General features: G+C 40.6%; 1 pseudogene; it reads right to left on the bottom strand.

Moving 5' to 3' along the window:
- Nucleotides 1–558: 558 nt before the first annotated feature.
- On the bottom strand, nt 559–1,710 carry LOC115868489 (annotated as a pseudogene).
- Nucleotides 1,711–19,041: the final 17,331 nt, after the last annotated feature.

The following is a 19,041-nucleotide window of genomic DNA, read 5'->3' on the forward strand; positions in this document are numbered from 1 at the left end:
TTAAAAGGTGGCAATGTGTCTGCTACAATAGTTTAGAGGACTACAGGATTGATAGGATGAGTAAAAGGCTGTTTCTGTTAGTGGGGTAGATATTCCAGTGTATATATTAATCTTCAAAATATACATGATCAGGCTAGACACCTAAAGCTTCCCTGAGCTCCGGGAACGGGTACCTTCCACCTCCATTGGAATCGGATGCTGTTGAGCTCTTTGTTCTGGCCCCGCAAACCTTAAGGGCTCTCAGATTTCCCGTTAGGTCAGCTGCCCTTCCTTGGCCTGGCCAGTCTTTTGGAATAAATTCGGAAGATCTTCCATGTCTGCAATTCCGGGTGGGAAGAGAGGTCTTAGTCGGGCAGCTTTCTCAACTGGGACTCCAAGGCTGATGGCTGTGATGTAAAACTGGCACTGGCTCTCCCCTGGTCATCTCTAGCCGCCTGCTGCTTTCAAGTTTGCGCTCGCTAACAGACCCGGGTCAGCTTGGCTTCCTGAAAATCTGAACTGTCTTCTTTGACAATGCAGGGCAGGTCTGTTCCCTTTTCTCATGGCAACATGATCAGATCACTTGCTACTGACTGTCTCATTCATCCCCAGGAGTTTAAGGCCACGCTGTCTCTGGTACCCCAGGGGGTCCTGTTTACCTCCTCTACAGAGTTGTGAAAATACAGGATAGCCTGTTGTAAATCCTGAGTGTGTTTTATTGTCCAGTTCTGGTGCAGTGGCTATCAGGGGATGGAGCTGTCGGATTGCTTCCATCGGTCCCCTTTAAGACGCTATGACTCACGTCCTTCCCCAGTATTTCCATGGTTTTGTGTGTGTTCATCCAAGGTCTCTGTGTTACCTCCACAGCAAGAGGGACCCAGTTTGAAGTATTGTTAATGGAAACCACACTTTTCTAAAATGCCTCTACGTTTGCAGCGAAGCTAATTAAGTCAGAGGCTGACTTAACACTGGCTTTGAGGTGGTTTAGGAGCCCTGCTGGCTGGTGGTAACTATCTGAAAAGTCAGCAGTTCAAACCACCAGCTGCTGCTGGGGAGAAAGACAGGGCTTTCGACTCCTGGAAAGAGTTAATGTCCCCGAAACTCACAGGGGCCAGTTCTGCCCTTTCTTGCAGGGTTGCTCTGAGTCAGCATTGACCGGAGGGCCGTGAGTTGGCTTCTTTGTTTTGAGGTTGTTAAGACAAAAGAACAACAGAGAAATGTTTGATACCTGCTTGTTCATTTCTGTGATGTCCGTTCAGACTTCATTCAAACCCCGTTCTCCCGGATTCAGTTTCTCAGTTGTTTCTGTTTGCCAAGTAGTTCTTCACTGTTTGGAGATTTCTTGGAATGAGCTTTTCTGGTTAGATTCCATTCTTCCAAACTTTTCCTTGAGAGCACCCTGATCCTCCTGGAGATCCACTTTCATCCACACCAGGCCAGTGCAGGCTGGGAGGACGACCAAAGCAAAAGGGAATTATGAAGGCAGCAATTGTACAATTATGCTTCATCTAATGGAACTATGGATTGTGTAGTATCTGAAAGAGCTCCAAATAAAACATTAAAAACAAAACAAAACACGTTTCCCTTGACAAGGACACCGAATTTCTCGTCTTCCTCAGAGCTGGACTCTGAGGAATAAGGTGGCTCAGTGCAGAGGAGGCAGTGGCCTGAGCCTTTCTTGGGCTTCTTTTTCCGACTGTCCCCAGCATGGAGTTCTTTGTGTTTTTTCATCTTGTGTGGGGTGAGTGGAGTGCCCACTCTTGACCTGCGAGGTTTGTACCTAACACCAAATGTTCTATCTGCGTTGGAGCTGATTTCCAAGGTGGGACATTCGGGCTGGAGCCCAACACCCCCACCCACCTCTTTTCCTCCCAAGTCACTCCCACCAGAAGTGGGACTGACTAGATCCCCTGGGAGCTTGGTATTGGAGCCCAGAGGAAACTGGAACTCAGATGGGTGGGGAAGTCACACAGAGGTTGCCAGGAGCTAGTGATCCCAAATGGATAAGCTCCTGAGACGAGTAGTTAAAAGGCTGGAAAGTGAACAACTTTTTAATCTTCCCAAAACCAAAGGGGGAAAAATTTCTAGTCAAGAATGACTTTCAGCTCTGCTACTGCTTCTCACTGCTTTTGAGTCAACGTTGGCTCATAGCGACCCTACAGGACAGGCTAGAAGTGGCCCTGTGAGTTTCCAAGACTGTAACTCTTTACAGGAGTAGAAAGCCCCATCTTCCTCTTGAGGAGTGGCTGGTGGTACAAACTGTGGATGTTGTGGATCACAGCCCACATGTAACCAGCCTCTAGTAAGTACTTATATTTCTAAGGGTCCTCCAGGAGTTAGAGCAGGCCACTCAGAGAGGGGTTGTGGATCTCCAGGGGGGGGGGGGTCTCTAGTTGAGAAGGAAAAGAAATGTGCTTTTGAATGGGGAGCGGAGCAAAGAATGTATACTCTAGTCCTTCTCTGACTGGAGAATGAGACAGGGGGAACACTCTAGTCCCTCTCTGGCTGGAGAATGAGACAGGGGGAACACTCTAGTCCCTCTCTGGCTGGAGAATGAGACAGGGGGAACACTCTAGTCCCTCTCTGGCTGGAGAATGAGACAGGGGGGAACACTCTAGTCCCCCTCTGGCTGGAAAAGTGGCAGCAGAAGATGACTCCTAGTTACAGCCACCCTGATACAACTCTGGGCACTGGAAAAAATGTCCCAGCCAGAGAGCCCTGATCTGGGATGATCACAGTTCTCTGGCCCTGTCCTGAGTTTGAAGGGAGCCACTGACAAAAATTCCCAGAGCTCAGGTTGAGGTTATGGGAGGGGGCGATCTGGAGGAACCAATCTTCTGCCTGAAGACTGCACTTGTAACAGAACTGTGTTCAGTTTCCACAAATACATTGTGCATTAAAATGCCCTAGTGGCACAGTGGTTAAGTGGCTGACTACTAACTGAAGAGTCAGAGGTTGAAACCCACCAGCCACTGTACTGGAGAGAGACGACACCGTCTGTTCCCATAGAGTTTTACAGTCACAGAAACCCTATGCCCTACAGGGCTGCTATGGGTCAAAATCAAGTAGATGACAATAGGCTTGGCTTTCCCCCACCCTAAAATTTTGGTAGATTATGTTTTATTGTATTGGGAATATGTATGCAATTTGATAAAATAATATGCACCTTTTTGATAATTACTGCCAAAAGCAAATTCAGTTAAATACTTAGTGACACTAATTGCAAACTGATTTTTGAAAAATCTGTTAATGTAATTCTAGATAAATCTTATTTATGTTTGAGAAAGGGAGGGCTTAGTACCAATTTCCATAAGTAACAGATGAGAACAGAATACATTTTATTCTAATGGTGTCTTAGTTAATTGAACAATTTCTGAGTTATATTCAGACATATTCAAAGTGGTCTACCGTCAAAAATAATTTAAAATAATTTATTAGCTGAATATTCTATTAGGTACTCTCCATTTTGCTGAGAGCAAAGAATTGAAAATGAACCCACAAAGACTTGTTATCAGTTTATTGGAGTCATTTATTTTTTTCAGTTTCTGGGAATTGTCACAGACATGCTTTACCAATACTTTTCAAATGACTATTAATTATATCTGTTACTTTTGCACTTAGATTCCTTGTTAACTGAATACATGCAGAAAGAAGTGAGGCATTGAAATTGTAGTCATTTTAGTATATCGTTGCCAATGCTGTAGTTGTCTAAAAAGCTTGTTTCCTCCCATATCATATGGCTTATATATATAATATATATTATATATAAATGTGGTTTGTTTGTTTTGGTCAAAATCTTTGAATGTCAGATTTAGCTCAATTATGGAAAATTTCTATTCTGTTATCTAATTAGAAAAATCAGTCCTCATTGACAAGTCAGCCAACTCAAACTTACTGTTAGAAAAATTTGGCTTTATTTTTTAATTTGAGCCAATGAATTAATATGTGTTTCAAAAATGATTATAAAGAACACTGGAAAGTAAATTGTGGAGTGCATCCTGTAAAACAGATCACCCAAAGCAGATAAATCTCATTTTAAATGACATAGAATCTAAAATTACTAATTCATTTTTTAAGTCATAGAGTTAATTTGTTAATTTCTGGATTTGTAAAAATGCACTGAGATAGATACTGAACATGGTAGCTGTGAAATGAAGAGCATAATAAATCAAATATGATGTGCTTTACCTAAATGTGATTGTACATAAATACTATACTTAGTGCCTGTTTTGGGGAATTATTAAATGTTAACCACAGATAAATATAGTTAGAGCTCTATTAATTTGTTAGACATAATGATACAAAATTTCTATGCATTTTATGAGAGAGAAATGGTTTTCTCACTAACTCGGTCTGACAATTATCGTATAATTTTACTTATGTAAGGTTGCTTTTAGGTGCTGGTAAGTTGATTCCCATGCACAGAAACGCAGGGTAGCACAGAATGAAAAAGAACCGGTCCTGAGCCATCCTCATTGAGCCCATTGTTGCAGTCACTGAGTCAATCCATCTGGTCTAGGGCTTTCCTCAGGTTTGCTTATAATATAAGAGATAGAAAATATTAACTACTGTGTAAGATGAAATAGAGTAATTGTTGTATATAATTAAAGCACATGTTTTAGGAGCTGATTTGATGAACTATATCCAATAAACCTCATTGAATAATACACAGTGGGCCTAAAAGAAATCACTTAAAAGTTTTTTTCTGGATACACTTTCCACTGTAACTAGATCTAATTGATTAGTTGTGGAAAATAGTCCAATTACTCAGCATCACTAAACTTTACTGTTTTGGCACAAATGTGCTTTTCTATGAGGAATATTATTAATATCTGGGGGGGTGGGGAAGCTCAGTTCTAAAAGATCAGTTTTAGTTTTGAGTGTTTCTTAACAATGCTTTATTCACTTTTCTTGCACCAGATTCTCCTTGAGGGAATAACACTTTCTTTGAAGAGAGTCAACAAGGGCAGAGAAGAGGCAACTTCTTTGTATGGCCAGCCTTCCTCATTTGCAATGCAATGAATTTGACTTTAATCACAAATATCTTTGAGACAGAGGAATACAGGAAGAGGGTGTCTTGATTAATCAATAAAAGAGGTTTTCCTGCAAACATTATGTTAAGTGCCTTCATACTGATATAATTTCCAGATGAGTTATGAGATATTCTTTCTTCTGTAAAATAAATGTGAGAAGAGCTATGTTTTTATTGTTGGAAAAATATACATAACTTCGTATTCCCCAATTTAACATTTTTCAAGTGTTCAATTTAGTGATATCAAAATCACACTAATGTTATGCGACTATCACCCACAATAATTTCTAAATTGCCTATCACCACCAGCAGAGACTGGATGCTTTCTGAGTGATGGCTCCCCAAGAAGGGCTATTTTGAAAATGGAAGTGGGGAGCAGAATCCACCAGATAGAAACAAGTGCATACAAAAGTTGAGGGTCTGAAAAACCGTAACCTAAAATTTTGAGGTAATTGGAGAATATAGATATGGACTGGATTATTCTCATTTTTATGTGGAATGGCAAGGTCGCAGTGATGTAGGAGAAGGTCCTTATTTAATGGAGATGTGTGCATGGAAAGAGAAGAGGAAATACTGCACACTCTACACATGCAGTGGCTAGCAGTGAAGGGTCACTCTACTTGTAATTACTTCTAAATAATATATTGATGCTAACTCCTTTCCCTTAGACCAGCAGTTCTCAACCTGGGGGTCGCGACCTCTTTGGGGGTTAAACAACCCTCTCACAGGGGCCACCTAAGACCATATTTTTGAAGGTCTTAGGAACCGAGACACTACTCCTCTAGGCTTCTCCAGGCAGGTCCGCCCACATGCAGATACACCCACATATGGGGTCACCACACATGAGGAACTGTATTAAAGGGCTGTGGCATTACGAAGGTTGAGAACCACTGCCTTAGATATATGTAGACATGAGACAAAACATTAGTTACTGATGAGTCCAGATGAAAGGTATTTGGATATTCACTTAATTATTCCTAAGAAAACAAAGTTGAGTTTTTAAAGGAAGGGAACATAAAACTCTTTTTTTTAAAAACTGTTTTTAAAATTGGGAATCTGAAAACAAATTCCCTTATAATTATCCCTAGTGAAAAGACTACATCTGATACCTGACCTGATCCAATCCCAGGTCTGCTCCTGCCACAGAAATATCATGTCTTGATGCTGCTTTCATAGTAGTATAAGATTCAAACCTGGATTGGGTTCCAAGATGGCATGCAGGTAAAATCACCTGCCCAGTGTTCCTGCTGTTAGATCAGAAAATTAAGAAGTAAGGAGGCAAATAGTGGGAGTCAGGGTGCCAGAGATAGAGTTTAAGTGTACTAGGGTCTGTGGATCAGACCTCCCCCTGAAATTTTCACCCACAGAGTGATTAGAGGGCTCATTGAAATGCTCTGAGTTCACCTTAACTTCCCGAGGACTCCACTAATCCCTCTGTTGGTCCAGCTGGATGGATTCCATCATCCCTTCCTGCACCCAAGATCCAAGACCCACAGCTTGCAGTAGTTTCCCTAGTCTGCTGTCTAAAGATGCTCATAATCTCAGGCTCATAGAGCATCTCCAAGAAGTAGCCACAAGGACTAACAGTAGGAGTTCTCCTCTCTGCAAGCCTCCCCACTCCTGCATTTGAGGGTTTTGTATATCTTCTCCCCTACCAGGAACAGAGAAACTGCATTGGTGATCCCCTTTCCCCTCTGCTCAGCTCTCTGCCTGCCAGCATGGGTAAGGAAAAATAATTAGACACTAATTTTCTGCAATTGGCGAACCCCTAGGTAGAGCATAGATCCCTGGAGCACAGCTTACAGAGGTGTGCAGGAGGGAGATGGGGTGACACAGGAGGGCAGCCAGGGCAATTCAGAACCAGTTGGACCAAACCCACTCAGCTAATCTCCTTTCCTAGGGGACAGTGCAGCACAGCCCCGATATCAGTTCACACTACAAGCCCATTATAAAAAAAATTAAAAACAAAAGAACTTAAAAACACTTTCAATCTGAAGCTGTGTTACTTTGTGTAACTTTGAATGTAAGCTAGCAGAAACCTGGTCCATGAACATAGCTTTAACATAAAAACCCAGGCAGATAGCAGACCCTAGGAGCATAGCCTACTGAATTTTAACATAACAAAACAGGAAGAGCGAACAGGAGCTGAAAGCCACCAGTTTTGAGTGTGACAAAGAATCTTCAAAATACTGTTAATAGTGGCCAGATTGTCTCCAGAATGTGGCCCCAGGCCTCACAGTGCCCTCATCAGGCTGTCCCTGGACCCACGGCTACACTGTAAGTTCTCCCTGGACCAGCACTGTGGTCTGCCAATTACTGCTGGCCTCAATCCAGCACCCCACCCCCACCCCCGAGGCCTCTCTCTGAAGCTCTCCACACCAAACCATGACAGTTTCTCACCTGAATGGCCTACACAGTACCACCCTCATGGTCTGCAACCATCTGGTCAGCATCCCCTGAGAGGGCTATCCAACCCACCCTCAAACAACAGAATAGGCTAGAATGAGAGGGAAACCCCAGAGGGCCAAAGCCATGGACCAACCCTCCCAGGGAAGTGGACTTCAGGAAGCTCACAGAAGCATTCCTACCAACCTCCCAAAGAGAGAGCCCAGGTCTTCTTCATTCCTGGGAAAATGGTACTGAGCCTCTCCAAAACAACATGAAGACAGCAAACTGCCTCAACAACCTACACAAAAAGTCAGGAGGAAAAAAAGGCAATGCTGGAGGAAGTCCTGAATCTAATGACATTCATAGAAAAAGCAGACATTGAGCTGCCACAGAAAGAAATCTTTGGAATACTGCTTGGAGTCATACAGAATACGAGGGAAGCAATACAGAAAAAAGATGAAACAATAGAGGAGAAAAAGGCCACGCACCAAAGGGAAATTGCAAGAGTTACTGGATGAGGTAACAAAAGCAAATAACAAATTCACAGATGTCACTAACAGACTAGAAGAAGAGAACCACACCAGGGATCTATAGGATAACAAGGCTGACTTCAAAAATGGGAGACACTCAAACACAATAATCAGAGAAGCTGAAGAAAACTTGAGAACAATGCCTGATGCTATGAAGAGGAACAACGTTAGAATAACTGGAACAGGACACAGCAAAGAAGTAAACATAAAAAATAATGAGGGAATTCCTAGAGGAAAACTTCCCCAAGCTTAATAAATGAAAATCAGGCAACCATTCAGGAGGCCGATAGGACACCGACTAGACTGAATCCCAAGAAGAATTCAGCAAGGAAAAGGAGAAAAACATAAGAGCATCTAGGGGGAAAATGTCAAGTCACCTATAAAGGTACCCAAATAAGAATATGCTCAGACCTATCAGCAGGCATCATGAAGAAGAGGAGAGAGTGGAGTAACATATTCTGAAAGTTAAAAGAAAGTAACATAAACCCAAGAATACTCTACCCAGCCAAATTATCTATCAAGATAGATGGAGAAGTAAGATTCTTCCCAGACAAGGAAAAACTCAAAGAATACGTTGAAAGAAATCCAGCTCTCAAAAAATTCTCACCAACCCAGTATGGGCAGAAGAACAACACTCACCAAACACAAATAAGAGACTACCACATAGAGCAACTCCACCCAGAGGTTACCACATTTAAAATAGCCCTCAAGGTAACATTGGCTCAATAGTGAAAAGAAGGCAAGGAAGAATCACACACAACATGCACAATTCATTGATAAGAAGGGAGGTAGGAAAACATCCAACACAAAAGGTACAAGATGACATTGCAGATTCCACAGATGGATGTAATAACTCTGAATATCAATGGACTGAACTCGCTCATTAAAAGACAGACACTAGTGGACTGGCATAGAAAACACAACCCATTGATCTGCTGACTACAAGAGACACATCTCAAGCTTGAAGACAAAAATAAGCAGAGAATCCCTATCAGGAGTGTAAGGGTAAGGTGAGGGGAGGAAGGGGGAACGGATCACATGACCTACCTATAACCCTGTCCCAGGGGGGTGGACAACAGATAGGGGGGTAAAGGGAGACATTGGACAGTGCAAGACATGAAAAAAAATTATAAATTATCAAGAGTTCATGAGGGAGGGAGGGTAGAGGAGGGACGGGAAAAATGAGGAGCTGATACCAAGGGCTCACGGAGTAAGAAAATGCTTTGAAAATGATGATGGCAACAAATGTACAAATGTGCTTGACACAATGTATGCATGTATGGATCGTGATAAGAGTTGTATAAGCCCCCAATAAATGATCTATATAAAAAAATAGGCTGAGAATCAAAGGCTGGAGAAAAATATAACAAGCAAATGGCATTTCAAAAGAGCAGGGATTGAAATCCTAATCTCTGAAAAAAATGATCTCAAGGTGCAAGCCATAGCAAGAGATAAGGAGGGGGCACTATATAATGCTCAAGGGAACAGTAGACCAAGAAACAGTGAGCATAATAAATATATATGTGCCCAAACAGAGACCCATGAAATTTATCAGTCAAATGTTCTAAAAGATGGAAAAAAGAAATCATAGTAGGTGATTTTAATACACCACTCTCTGAGAGAGATAGATCACAGGGAAAGAAGCTTAACAAGGAAGCTATAGAATTAAATTCTATAATTAGTCAACTTGACCTGATAGACATTTTCAGAGCTCTCCACCCAAATACAAAAAATTTACATTTTTCTCAAGCCCAAATGGCACATACTCAAAGATAGACCACATGCTGGGACATAAGTTGAGCCTGTGTAAATTCCAGGCCATAAAGATCACTCAGACTTAACTCTTGGACCACTATGCCATAAGGCTAGAAATCAACAAGAGGACGATTAACAAAATAAGGGCAAACAATTGGAGGATGAATAACTCTCTACTGCAAAATGAGTGGGTACTGCCTCAGATCAGAGACAAAATTGGGAAGTTTTTAGAAACCAATGGGAATGAGAATCCAAGGTACCAAAACCTTTGGGACACAGCAAAAGTAGCCATCAGAGGTATTTTGATAGCAGTGAATGCACCCATGAAAATGGAAGAGATGCTAATGCTGGAACAAAACCCCCAGCAATTAGAGAAGAGTCAGCATGACAATCCTACTAATATCAAAACAAACGATATAATAACAAGAGGGCTGAGATACAGGATAGAGAAAACAAGAAAACAATTTAAAAAAATTAATGCAGTTAAAAGCTGTTTCTTTGAAAAAATGAACAGAATCAATAGATCGTTGGCAAATTTAACCAAAGAAAGAAAGGAACAAATTTCAATACCTAGGATGAGGGATGCAACAAGGGACTTGACAAGGGACTTTTCAAAGGCTAATTACACAATACTATGAAGACCTGTATGCCAATAAATTCAACAAATTGGAAGACATGGACAAATACTTGGAAAAACAATCCCTCCCTAGATTGGCCCAGATGGACATCAAGAACCTCAACAAACAAATAGCAATAGAGGAAATAGACAATGTTATCAAGGAATTATGAAAAAAAAACCCTAGCAAACTAACAGAGAGGTCTGAGGGGCCGGCCCCAATCCCAGCTCCATCAACCCCCAACCCAGAAGATTGCACTACAGAGGCCCGCACTAATGATACAGCCCAGGTAGAGTGGAGGGTCTGTCTAGATCACAGGGGAGCAAACTAAGAGGGAAAGAATGGATCACATCCTGGCCCACCAAGCCCAGAGGATGATACTCCTTCTCATAGCAGCCAAGGCACAGAGAGGACTATAGAGCTAGCCTCACCATGAGACATGAAGTCCCGTCTCTGACCCATAGCGCTATGGGGGACAGCACCAAAGACAGTGTAAGAATTGTGACCAGTCTGAGACCCCCTCACACTGGGGCAAAATATGAAGGGAGCACAATAGAGCAGCAAGGGGAGCAAGGCAACGAAGTCCCTGAGGAATCCAGAAAATAGACTTCAGACTCGGAGGTCAGGGCTTGTCACTTCATCAGACAGGATCGGAAAACATTCATAAGGGTCAGCATATAGGCCTATAAGTATAGGCTCCCCTTGTTTTTCTTCTCTTTTTTCATGCCTATCTGTATAAGACAGGCAAGATAAACAATCCCAGGAGAAAACAATGAGACTGACAGTTTTTGGGGGTGGCGGTCAGGGGAGAAAGGTGTGGAAAATGGAGTGGGGAGCCAATGAATCCAGGGACAAGGGAACAAGAGATCTGGAATCAATGGTGAGGAGGGTAGAATGCCTGGTGGGGTTTGATCAAGTACAATGTAGCTGAGAGGAATTACCTACTCAGAGCCAAATGAAGGTCGAACATGGTAGTTGGACAGGAGGAAAATAAAAGGAAATAGAGGAAAGAACTAGGAGGCATAAATATAGGCATGTATATATACAAATATATTAATAAATAATAATAGGGATATAGGTCTATGTACATATATTTATATGTTAAGTATCAAGGTAGCAGATGGACATTGGTTCTCTACTCAAGTCCTCCCTCAATACAAGAACACTTTTGTTCTAATAAGCTGTGATGCTCACCTTCCTGACATGATTGCTAAAGTCAAAATTGGTATGTAATCAAATGTTGTGAAGAAAGCTGATGGTGCCTGGCTATTCAAAGATAGAGCGTTTGGGGTCTTAAAGGCTTGAAGTCAAACAAACATCCATCTAGCAGGGAAGCAACAAAGCCCACATGGAAGAAGCACACCAGCCTGTGTGATCATAAGGTGTCAACGGGATCAGGTATCAGGAATCAGAAAACCCAAAACAAATAATTATATCGATTCCAATGAGTGGGGTTGGAGTAGAGACACAAAGCCCATCTACAGACATCCCCTTCCAGAAGGGTCACAAGTAAGGAATGAGCCAGTCAGGGTGCAGTATAAACTGACAAAACACAAAACATTCTAGTTTTTCAATGCTTCCCCACCCTGCCTCCCGACTATCATGACCCCAGTTCTACCTTACAAATCTGCCTAGACCAGAGCATGTACACTGGTACAGATAAGAGTTCTTGACACACAGAATCCAGGATAAATCTCTCCGGAACAATAATGGGAGTGGTGATACCATGAGGGTAGAGAGGTGGGGGGAGAAGGGGGAGAGAGGGGATCACATTGATCAATATTTAACCTCCCACCCTGAGGGGGACAAACAACAGAAACATGGGTGAAGGGAGATAGTGGATGGTGTAAGATATGAAAATAACAATTTATAATTTATCAAGGGGTCAGAAGGGTGGGAGGGTAGAGGGTGGGGCGAAGAGGAGCTGATACCTAGGACTGAAGTAGAAAATATTTTGAAAATGATGATGGCCTCCTGTGTACAAATGTGCTTGATGCAATTGATGTATGGATTGTTATAAGAGCTGTCAGACCCCTCAGATTCAAACCCTGTTGCTAGTTCAGTATATTTTAACTTCATCTTTGAAACACAGGAAACAGATGAGCCCCTCCTACACATCGTTTTCCAAGAACAGATAATGCCTATGACTTCATCCTCAGGTTCTCTGGCAAACATGCTGTTCTTTCTAGTTATGAAGCACTCTGTCTTCGAAGGTTACCATAGCATCAAGTAGAAACGGCAAGGCAAATCATGCTGCAAAGATATGGCTAAGCTCGTTTGTTGTTAAGCACCATTCTGACTTATAGCAACTTAGTGCAACAGAACGTAAAAAAAAAAAAGTAGCGGAAGATGATGACTATAGATTGACTATATCTTCTTAAAAGAAAAGAAATAACAAAATAATTTATGTATTTAACAGTGAGATCAGAAAACAGTTAAAAAAGGAGTCGTATACCATCACTCATAAATAGCTACTGAGAATATTTTACAGCTCATCCTAAATCTGTATAAATTAAAAATAGGTAAGTCTATGATATTTGAATCACATAATGTAAATTGTTTTGGAATGTAAATTGCTCATTCTGTAGCATATTAAAGATACCTTTTCATCTCAATGAATCTACCCCTGCAGCATAATTTTTAAGGGCTGCAGAATGTTTCATTATGTGATTCATCTATCAATCTAGTATAGTTGGTTGTCTATAAGCTTCCTGGTCATTTTTTTCACAGCTCTAAACAACTTCGACTTGATGGCAGTGAGTTTGTTTGAAACAACTTTGTGATTAACATATTCGGAGAAGAGAAAACTCTGGAACAATTCTTTGAGGAACAAAACTGATCCATAGCATAATAGATTATCTGGATAGGTCTATATTTATTAAATAAATTAGATCAATAATATAATTTAAAAAATAATAAAGCATTAGGCTTCACTGATTATTGGTGGTTTCATAGTTTCTTACTGCCAAATATCTAAGAAAGAATGATGCAAAGCCTCAAATCCTTTTCAGGAATTTAAAGCAGAAGGAGTTTGTCCTAACTCATTCTTTGAACCAGACCCAGTTACCAGTTTCCTGTGGAGTTGATTCATGACAGCTGCACATGCATCAGAGAACTGTTCCATGGAATTTTCTTTCATTTCTTCTTCTAAAAAATAGTCTTTTATTTATTTTTGTAGCATTATACACAGTCAAACATACATCCATTCACAGTTTCTATATGAATAATTCAATATCATTGGCCACATACTTCACTCAAATGTTGCCAGTACCAACCCAGCCACAGGCAGTGAGGAAGAAAAGTCCAGAGATATGCTCCCATAGAGATCACAGCCCAGAAAACCCTATAAAGCTGTTCTCGAAAATGTATGGAGTCTCTGGGTAAGGGAGGCTACAACATTATTCATGAGAAAAGCTCTCAACATGGTAGGACTAGAGGGGCACTTTATTAACATGACCAAGAACATCTGTAAGAACAATGGTATGACTAGCTTCATATTTAATGGGTTCAAATGATTGTGAGACTGACACCGGAACAAATAATATTTTGCTCTCTTGTACACAGAGCTTCTCTAAGTTGGAGCCAGTGTGATACCACCCAGTAACAACAAGCTTCCGATTTAATGAAGACCAGGTGGAAAAGACACATTCATGGCAGAACCTTGCTTGCACAGCAAGCACACTGGGAAGTCATTGAAAAAAATTTTTTTAACCAAAGTACTAACATATTTTTGAAATCAGCTCAATGGCAGTGGGTTTTTGCACAGTGATGCAAGTGAGAGATGATGATGGTTTGGGAGGGTGGCCTAACCAAGAGGAGGTGTGAAGACGGAGAGAGTGGCTAGAGTCAGAATCCCAGCTCTAGCTCTGATCAGTAGCTTGACTTTGTGTAAGTCACTGACCTCTCCTGCCTCTTTCACTTCCTTTTTGGACAAAGATGTGATTCACAGGGAAGAGTCAAGTTCAGCGTCATATCTTTAAAAATATTTACTTTCTTACAGATTAGCCATCTTTGTGATTTTAAAAATAAGTTTTTCACTTATGTCATAAAATATGAAAAGCTATTTCCCCACGTAATAAAGCGTCACGGGCTGTTTTGATCTTCAGATTTTTAAAGACGTTCTTTGTGCTGAGAAGCAAAACAGTGAGCTCTTGAAGCAAGGCCAGCAAGAGCAGCTGAGATGAGTCGAAATTGCTTACCGTACACGATTATTTTCCAGTAAAAGAAAAGTTATAGGAAAGAACAGAGCCAATTACTCTGTTTTCACAGGGCTCTAATGAGCAGAAATGGACTTCAATTGCCAGGTAGGAGTTGGGAAATGTTGCTGACTGAATCTGTGCTAAATACTAGCGTGGACTGTCAAATCTCCATGCCTTAAGTCTGTAAAAGTCGGCTAAGCAACAGTTTGCCTTAGTGCAACTGTTCTCAACCTGTGGGTCGCCACCCCTTGGGAGGCTGAACTACCCTTTCACAGGGTTCTCCTAAGACTACTGGAAAACACATATTTCCAATGGTCTTAGGAACCGAAACACCACTCCTCTGTCTCCAGGCGGGTCCGCCCACATGCAGATATACCCACATATGTGGACCCAGCATGAAGACGGTTACTCATGCTACACCATGCTTCAAGACAAAATTTCATTTATTGGTGATTAGAAATAAATATTTCACAATATATAATTACATATTGTTTTTGTGATTACTCACCATGCTTTAATTATGTTCACTTTGTAACAATGAAAATAAATCCTGCGTATCAGATATTTACATTATGATTCATAACAGTAGCAAAATTACAGTTATGAAGTAGCAACAAAAATCATTTTATGGTTGGGGGTCAGCACAACGTGAACTGTAGTAAAGGGTCGTGGCATTAGGAAGGTTGAGAACCACTGCCTTAGTGGTTTGAATTTTCCCAGCTGCAGACACGTGGCTAGACCGCAAGGACCAGAGTTCTGTTATCAGCCCTTCCACTCCATGAACAAAGAACTAGAATCTACTGCTGCCCTCTTCATGACGGTTGCTTTAATTGTGCTCCTTAACCTTCTTAATAACCCTGTGAGGTGTGGATAATCACCTCCCGCTAGAGAGTGGGCTGGCATTTGGCTTCCTTCTTGTTCTCTCCATTTCTTGGATTTGAAGAGAGGGCATTCCATGATTCTTTTCTGAACTTGCTTATAAGTCCTGCTTGTCTAGCAGGTCCTGATGGGGCAACCCTCGCTATTGCTTCATCTGTTGACCATGTGGTTTCTACCTGGCCTTTAGGCATCTGCACACCTCCAGTGTGCAGTCGTGTCCTAGCCATGGCGGCGGGCCAGATGCTTTGCCATGTGTTTTTAGATGTGTAGGAGGCATTGAGCCATGTATCAGATCTTCTTATTTTCTCTACATACTATATACCCAGGCTTTCTCCACTATAATGTGGCTTGGTGCTAAGGCATCCCTGAGAGGTTTACATTATTTTGGGCTAACCTCTAAGGAGGAAGACCTTCTCTCCTCTGTCCTGAGATGCCTCCAAACAGCTCCATCACATGGAATTAGAATGGGCTGAGGAAGGGTAGGTAGCTCCACGCTTACAACTGATTCTTTACTATTGTTTGGAGCACTTCCAAAGGTCCCTTTCCCTCCATAGATCATAAGCAGTTTTCATTACCTTTCTGAGTCTGGAAAGCTATGCTCATGCCATCTACCCTGCTACATGTTTTCAGTCTTTCCTTTCAACCATAGAATCCCCCCAGTTCTCCAGAGACAAGTTAAACCACTGTCCAGCTATTTTCTCTTTCAAGTGTCTGACTCTTGTAATGGAGAGGTACTGTTTTTTAGAAAATTGTGGAACAACCCCCCCTGAAATGTGATACTTGTTTCTTGGATTGTTTTATGTTCTCTTATCTTAGGGCAGTCAGTCTCAGCCTCATGGTCTATGCATTTTTGTTTTCTTTAAAATAAACTTTGATACTGAAGTACAACATGCGTTCAAAAGAGGGCAAAAACAATACACATATCACTTACTGCTTACTACAATGTGAACACCAGTGATAACTACACTCCTATCAAGAAACTACTTTACCGACACTCACAAAGTACCTACCCCAATCCCTCCTAGATATAACAGCAGGTTTAAAGTAATCAATGTTTCAACTTCTATTCAATAGATTAATTTTGTTTCTTTAAAATTTTTATATAAATAAAAGCATAGAGGGCGGAAGTGGGAAAAGTGCTGGTACATCTTGGGGAGTGCAATCAATGTATGTTTTGTTGAGTGGAAAATTTTAAATCATAATGAAAAGTTTTTTTTAAAAAAGAAGCCTAGAGGATGTTTTCCTTGTGCTTAGCTTCTTTGGCTTAATATTATGTTTGTTTGGAAGAATTATTCATATGCTGTGAGTAGCAGGAACTCATTCATTTCACTGATGCATACTTCATATCACTATACCACAGTTTATCTCTTTCTTTGAAAATGAACATGTAAATTTTTTCTGTGGTACTGCACATCTTTCATTGGGATGATCCTTTATTATTATTATTTTTAGAAATCATTTTATTGGGACCTCTTACAGCTCTTATAACAATCCATACATCAATTGCATCAAGTACATATGTACATATGTTGCCATCATTTTCAAAACATTTTCTTTCTACTTGAGTCCTTAGTATCAGCTCCTCTTTCCCCCCTGTTAAATGGCCACTTGTTTAACTTAAGACTTTAAGACCCCAGATGGCATATATTCTATTAGCCCGGCACCATCAGCTTTCTTCACCACATTTGAGTTGCACCCATTTTGTCTTCAGTGATTGTGATAGGAAGGTGAGCATCATGGAATGCCAGGTTATTAGAACAAAGTGTTCTTGTGTTGAGGGTGGACTTGGGTAGAGACTCGATGGATGGACTCGTAAGTTGTTCACAGTTTTGGGCCATTGTGGACAATTTCCCAAATCATCCTTGTTCATTTTGTTTGTATGCACAGTATACATTTCAAATGGGTAAATGCCTTGGATTAGTAAATTCCAAGATATGTAATAAGTCTTGATATAATGTGAAAGAGGTGCTCCAAAATTATTATTCTTTATAGTTTTATTGGGTCTTTTTTCCATATCCAATTTTCTGGATCTTTATTTTCATATACAATCTTGTCAGCGTTCACCAAAAACATCTTGCTGGGATTTGTCATGGGATGAATTGGAATTTCGAGATCAATTTGGGAAAGCTGAATCTTTGAATATTGAATCTTCCATTACATGAGCATGGGATTTCCGCCATTTGTTCAGGTATTTCCTTAATTTCTTTTATAATCTTTGTAGCTCTCTCTATTGTCAAAGACTAATTCAGATGCATAGTTAACTATTGTCTGGAGATTTGCTTATATATAAGAGAACATCAAGAGTAGATTGATTTTATGTAGCAAGGTAAAAATACAGTGGGATAAGAGAGAGGCAATAAGTAAGAAGGAAAGAGTTCAGATATTTTGAAAATAGAAAACTTAGTTTTCCTTTCTTAGATGAGATATTAATTATCTAACAGATAACAAAAAGGTCCATCAAGCTATTTTTGAGCAACTGGATACGTCATCAAACTTTCTATGGGCACTTTAGGAGACCTGAAGGGTTCAAGGTTGAGGAATACAGCATAAGCTATCCATACTATGTCTTCAGTGTGCAGGCTGCCACATTTACCTCAAGATCATTTCTCACTGAAAATATCTTGTGCAAATTACAATAGATTTATTAATAGGTAGTTGATATATTTTGATGGTTTTGAACATGGTAGATTTAAAATTTTTCATTTTCTATTTGTTATTGGTAGATAGAAGTACAATGATTTTGCATATTCATCTTATATCCAGCAAATTTGTTAAAATGAATGATTAAATTTGGTTATATGCCTGTATTTTTAAATTTTTCTACTATACACCATTATAAAGAATGGAAGCTTTATTTTTTCCTTTCCAATGTTCTAATTATAATAATCTTTGTTTTGTTTTTCAAACAATTTTAGCATGGCAAACTATATCTCCCTCAAACTAACTCACTACCAGTGAGTCTATTCTGACTCATAGCAACCCTATAGGACAGGCTAGAACTCCTCCTCCACGTTACCAGCATGATGTCTATCTCCAGGCACTGGTTCTCCTGACAACAAAGTCTTGTCATCCTTGCCTCCAAGAAACAATCCGGCCGCATTTCTTCCAAGACAGATCGGCTTGTCCTTTTAGCATTCCATGGTCCATTCAATATTCTTCTCCAGCCCCACAGTTCAAACACATCATCAGTTCTTCTTCCTTTGGTCTTCCTTACTCAATGTCTAACTTTCACACGAATCTGAGGCAATGGAAAATACCATGGCTTGGTCAGGTGCACTTTTAGTCCTCAAAGTCACATTCTTCACGCCCATCCTCTAAAAAGGTCTTGTACAGCAGATTTTCCTAATGCAACTTGCCTTTTAATCACTTGGCTGCTGCTTCCAGGAACATTGATTGTAGATCCAAGCATGACAAAATCCTTGACAACTTCAACCTTCTCTCCATTTATCATGATGTTATCTAATTGTTCAGTTCTGAGGATTTTGATCTTCTCTATATTGAGTGGTAATCCATACTGAAGGCTGCAATCATTGATCTTCAGCAGAAAGTGGTTCAATTCCTCCTCATGTATGGGTCATCTGCATATCACAGGTTGTTAATAAGCTTTCTTCCAATGATGCCATATTCTTCTTCATATCATCCAGCTTCTCTGATGGTTTTCT

The sequence above is a fragment of the Echinops telfairi genome, unplaced genomic scaffold, assembly GCF_000313985.2.
Source record: "Echinops telfairi isolate 266 unplaced genomic scaffold, ASM31398v2 ScPeMD7_1;HRSCAF=3_0, whole genome shotgun sequence".
NCBI classification, from domain to species: Eukaryota; Metazoa; Chordata; class Mammalia; order Afrosoricida; family Tenrecidae; genus Echinops; species Echinops telfairi.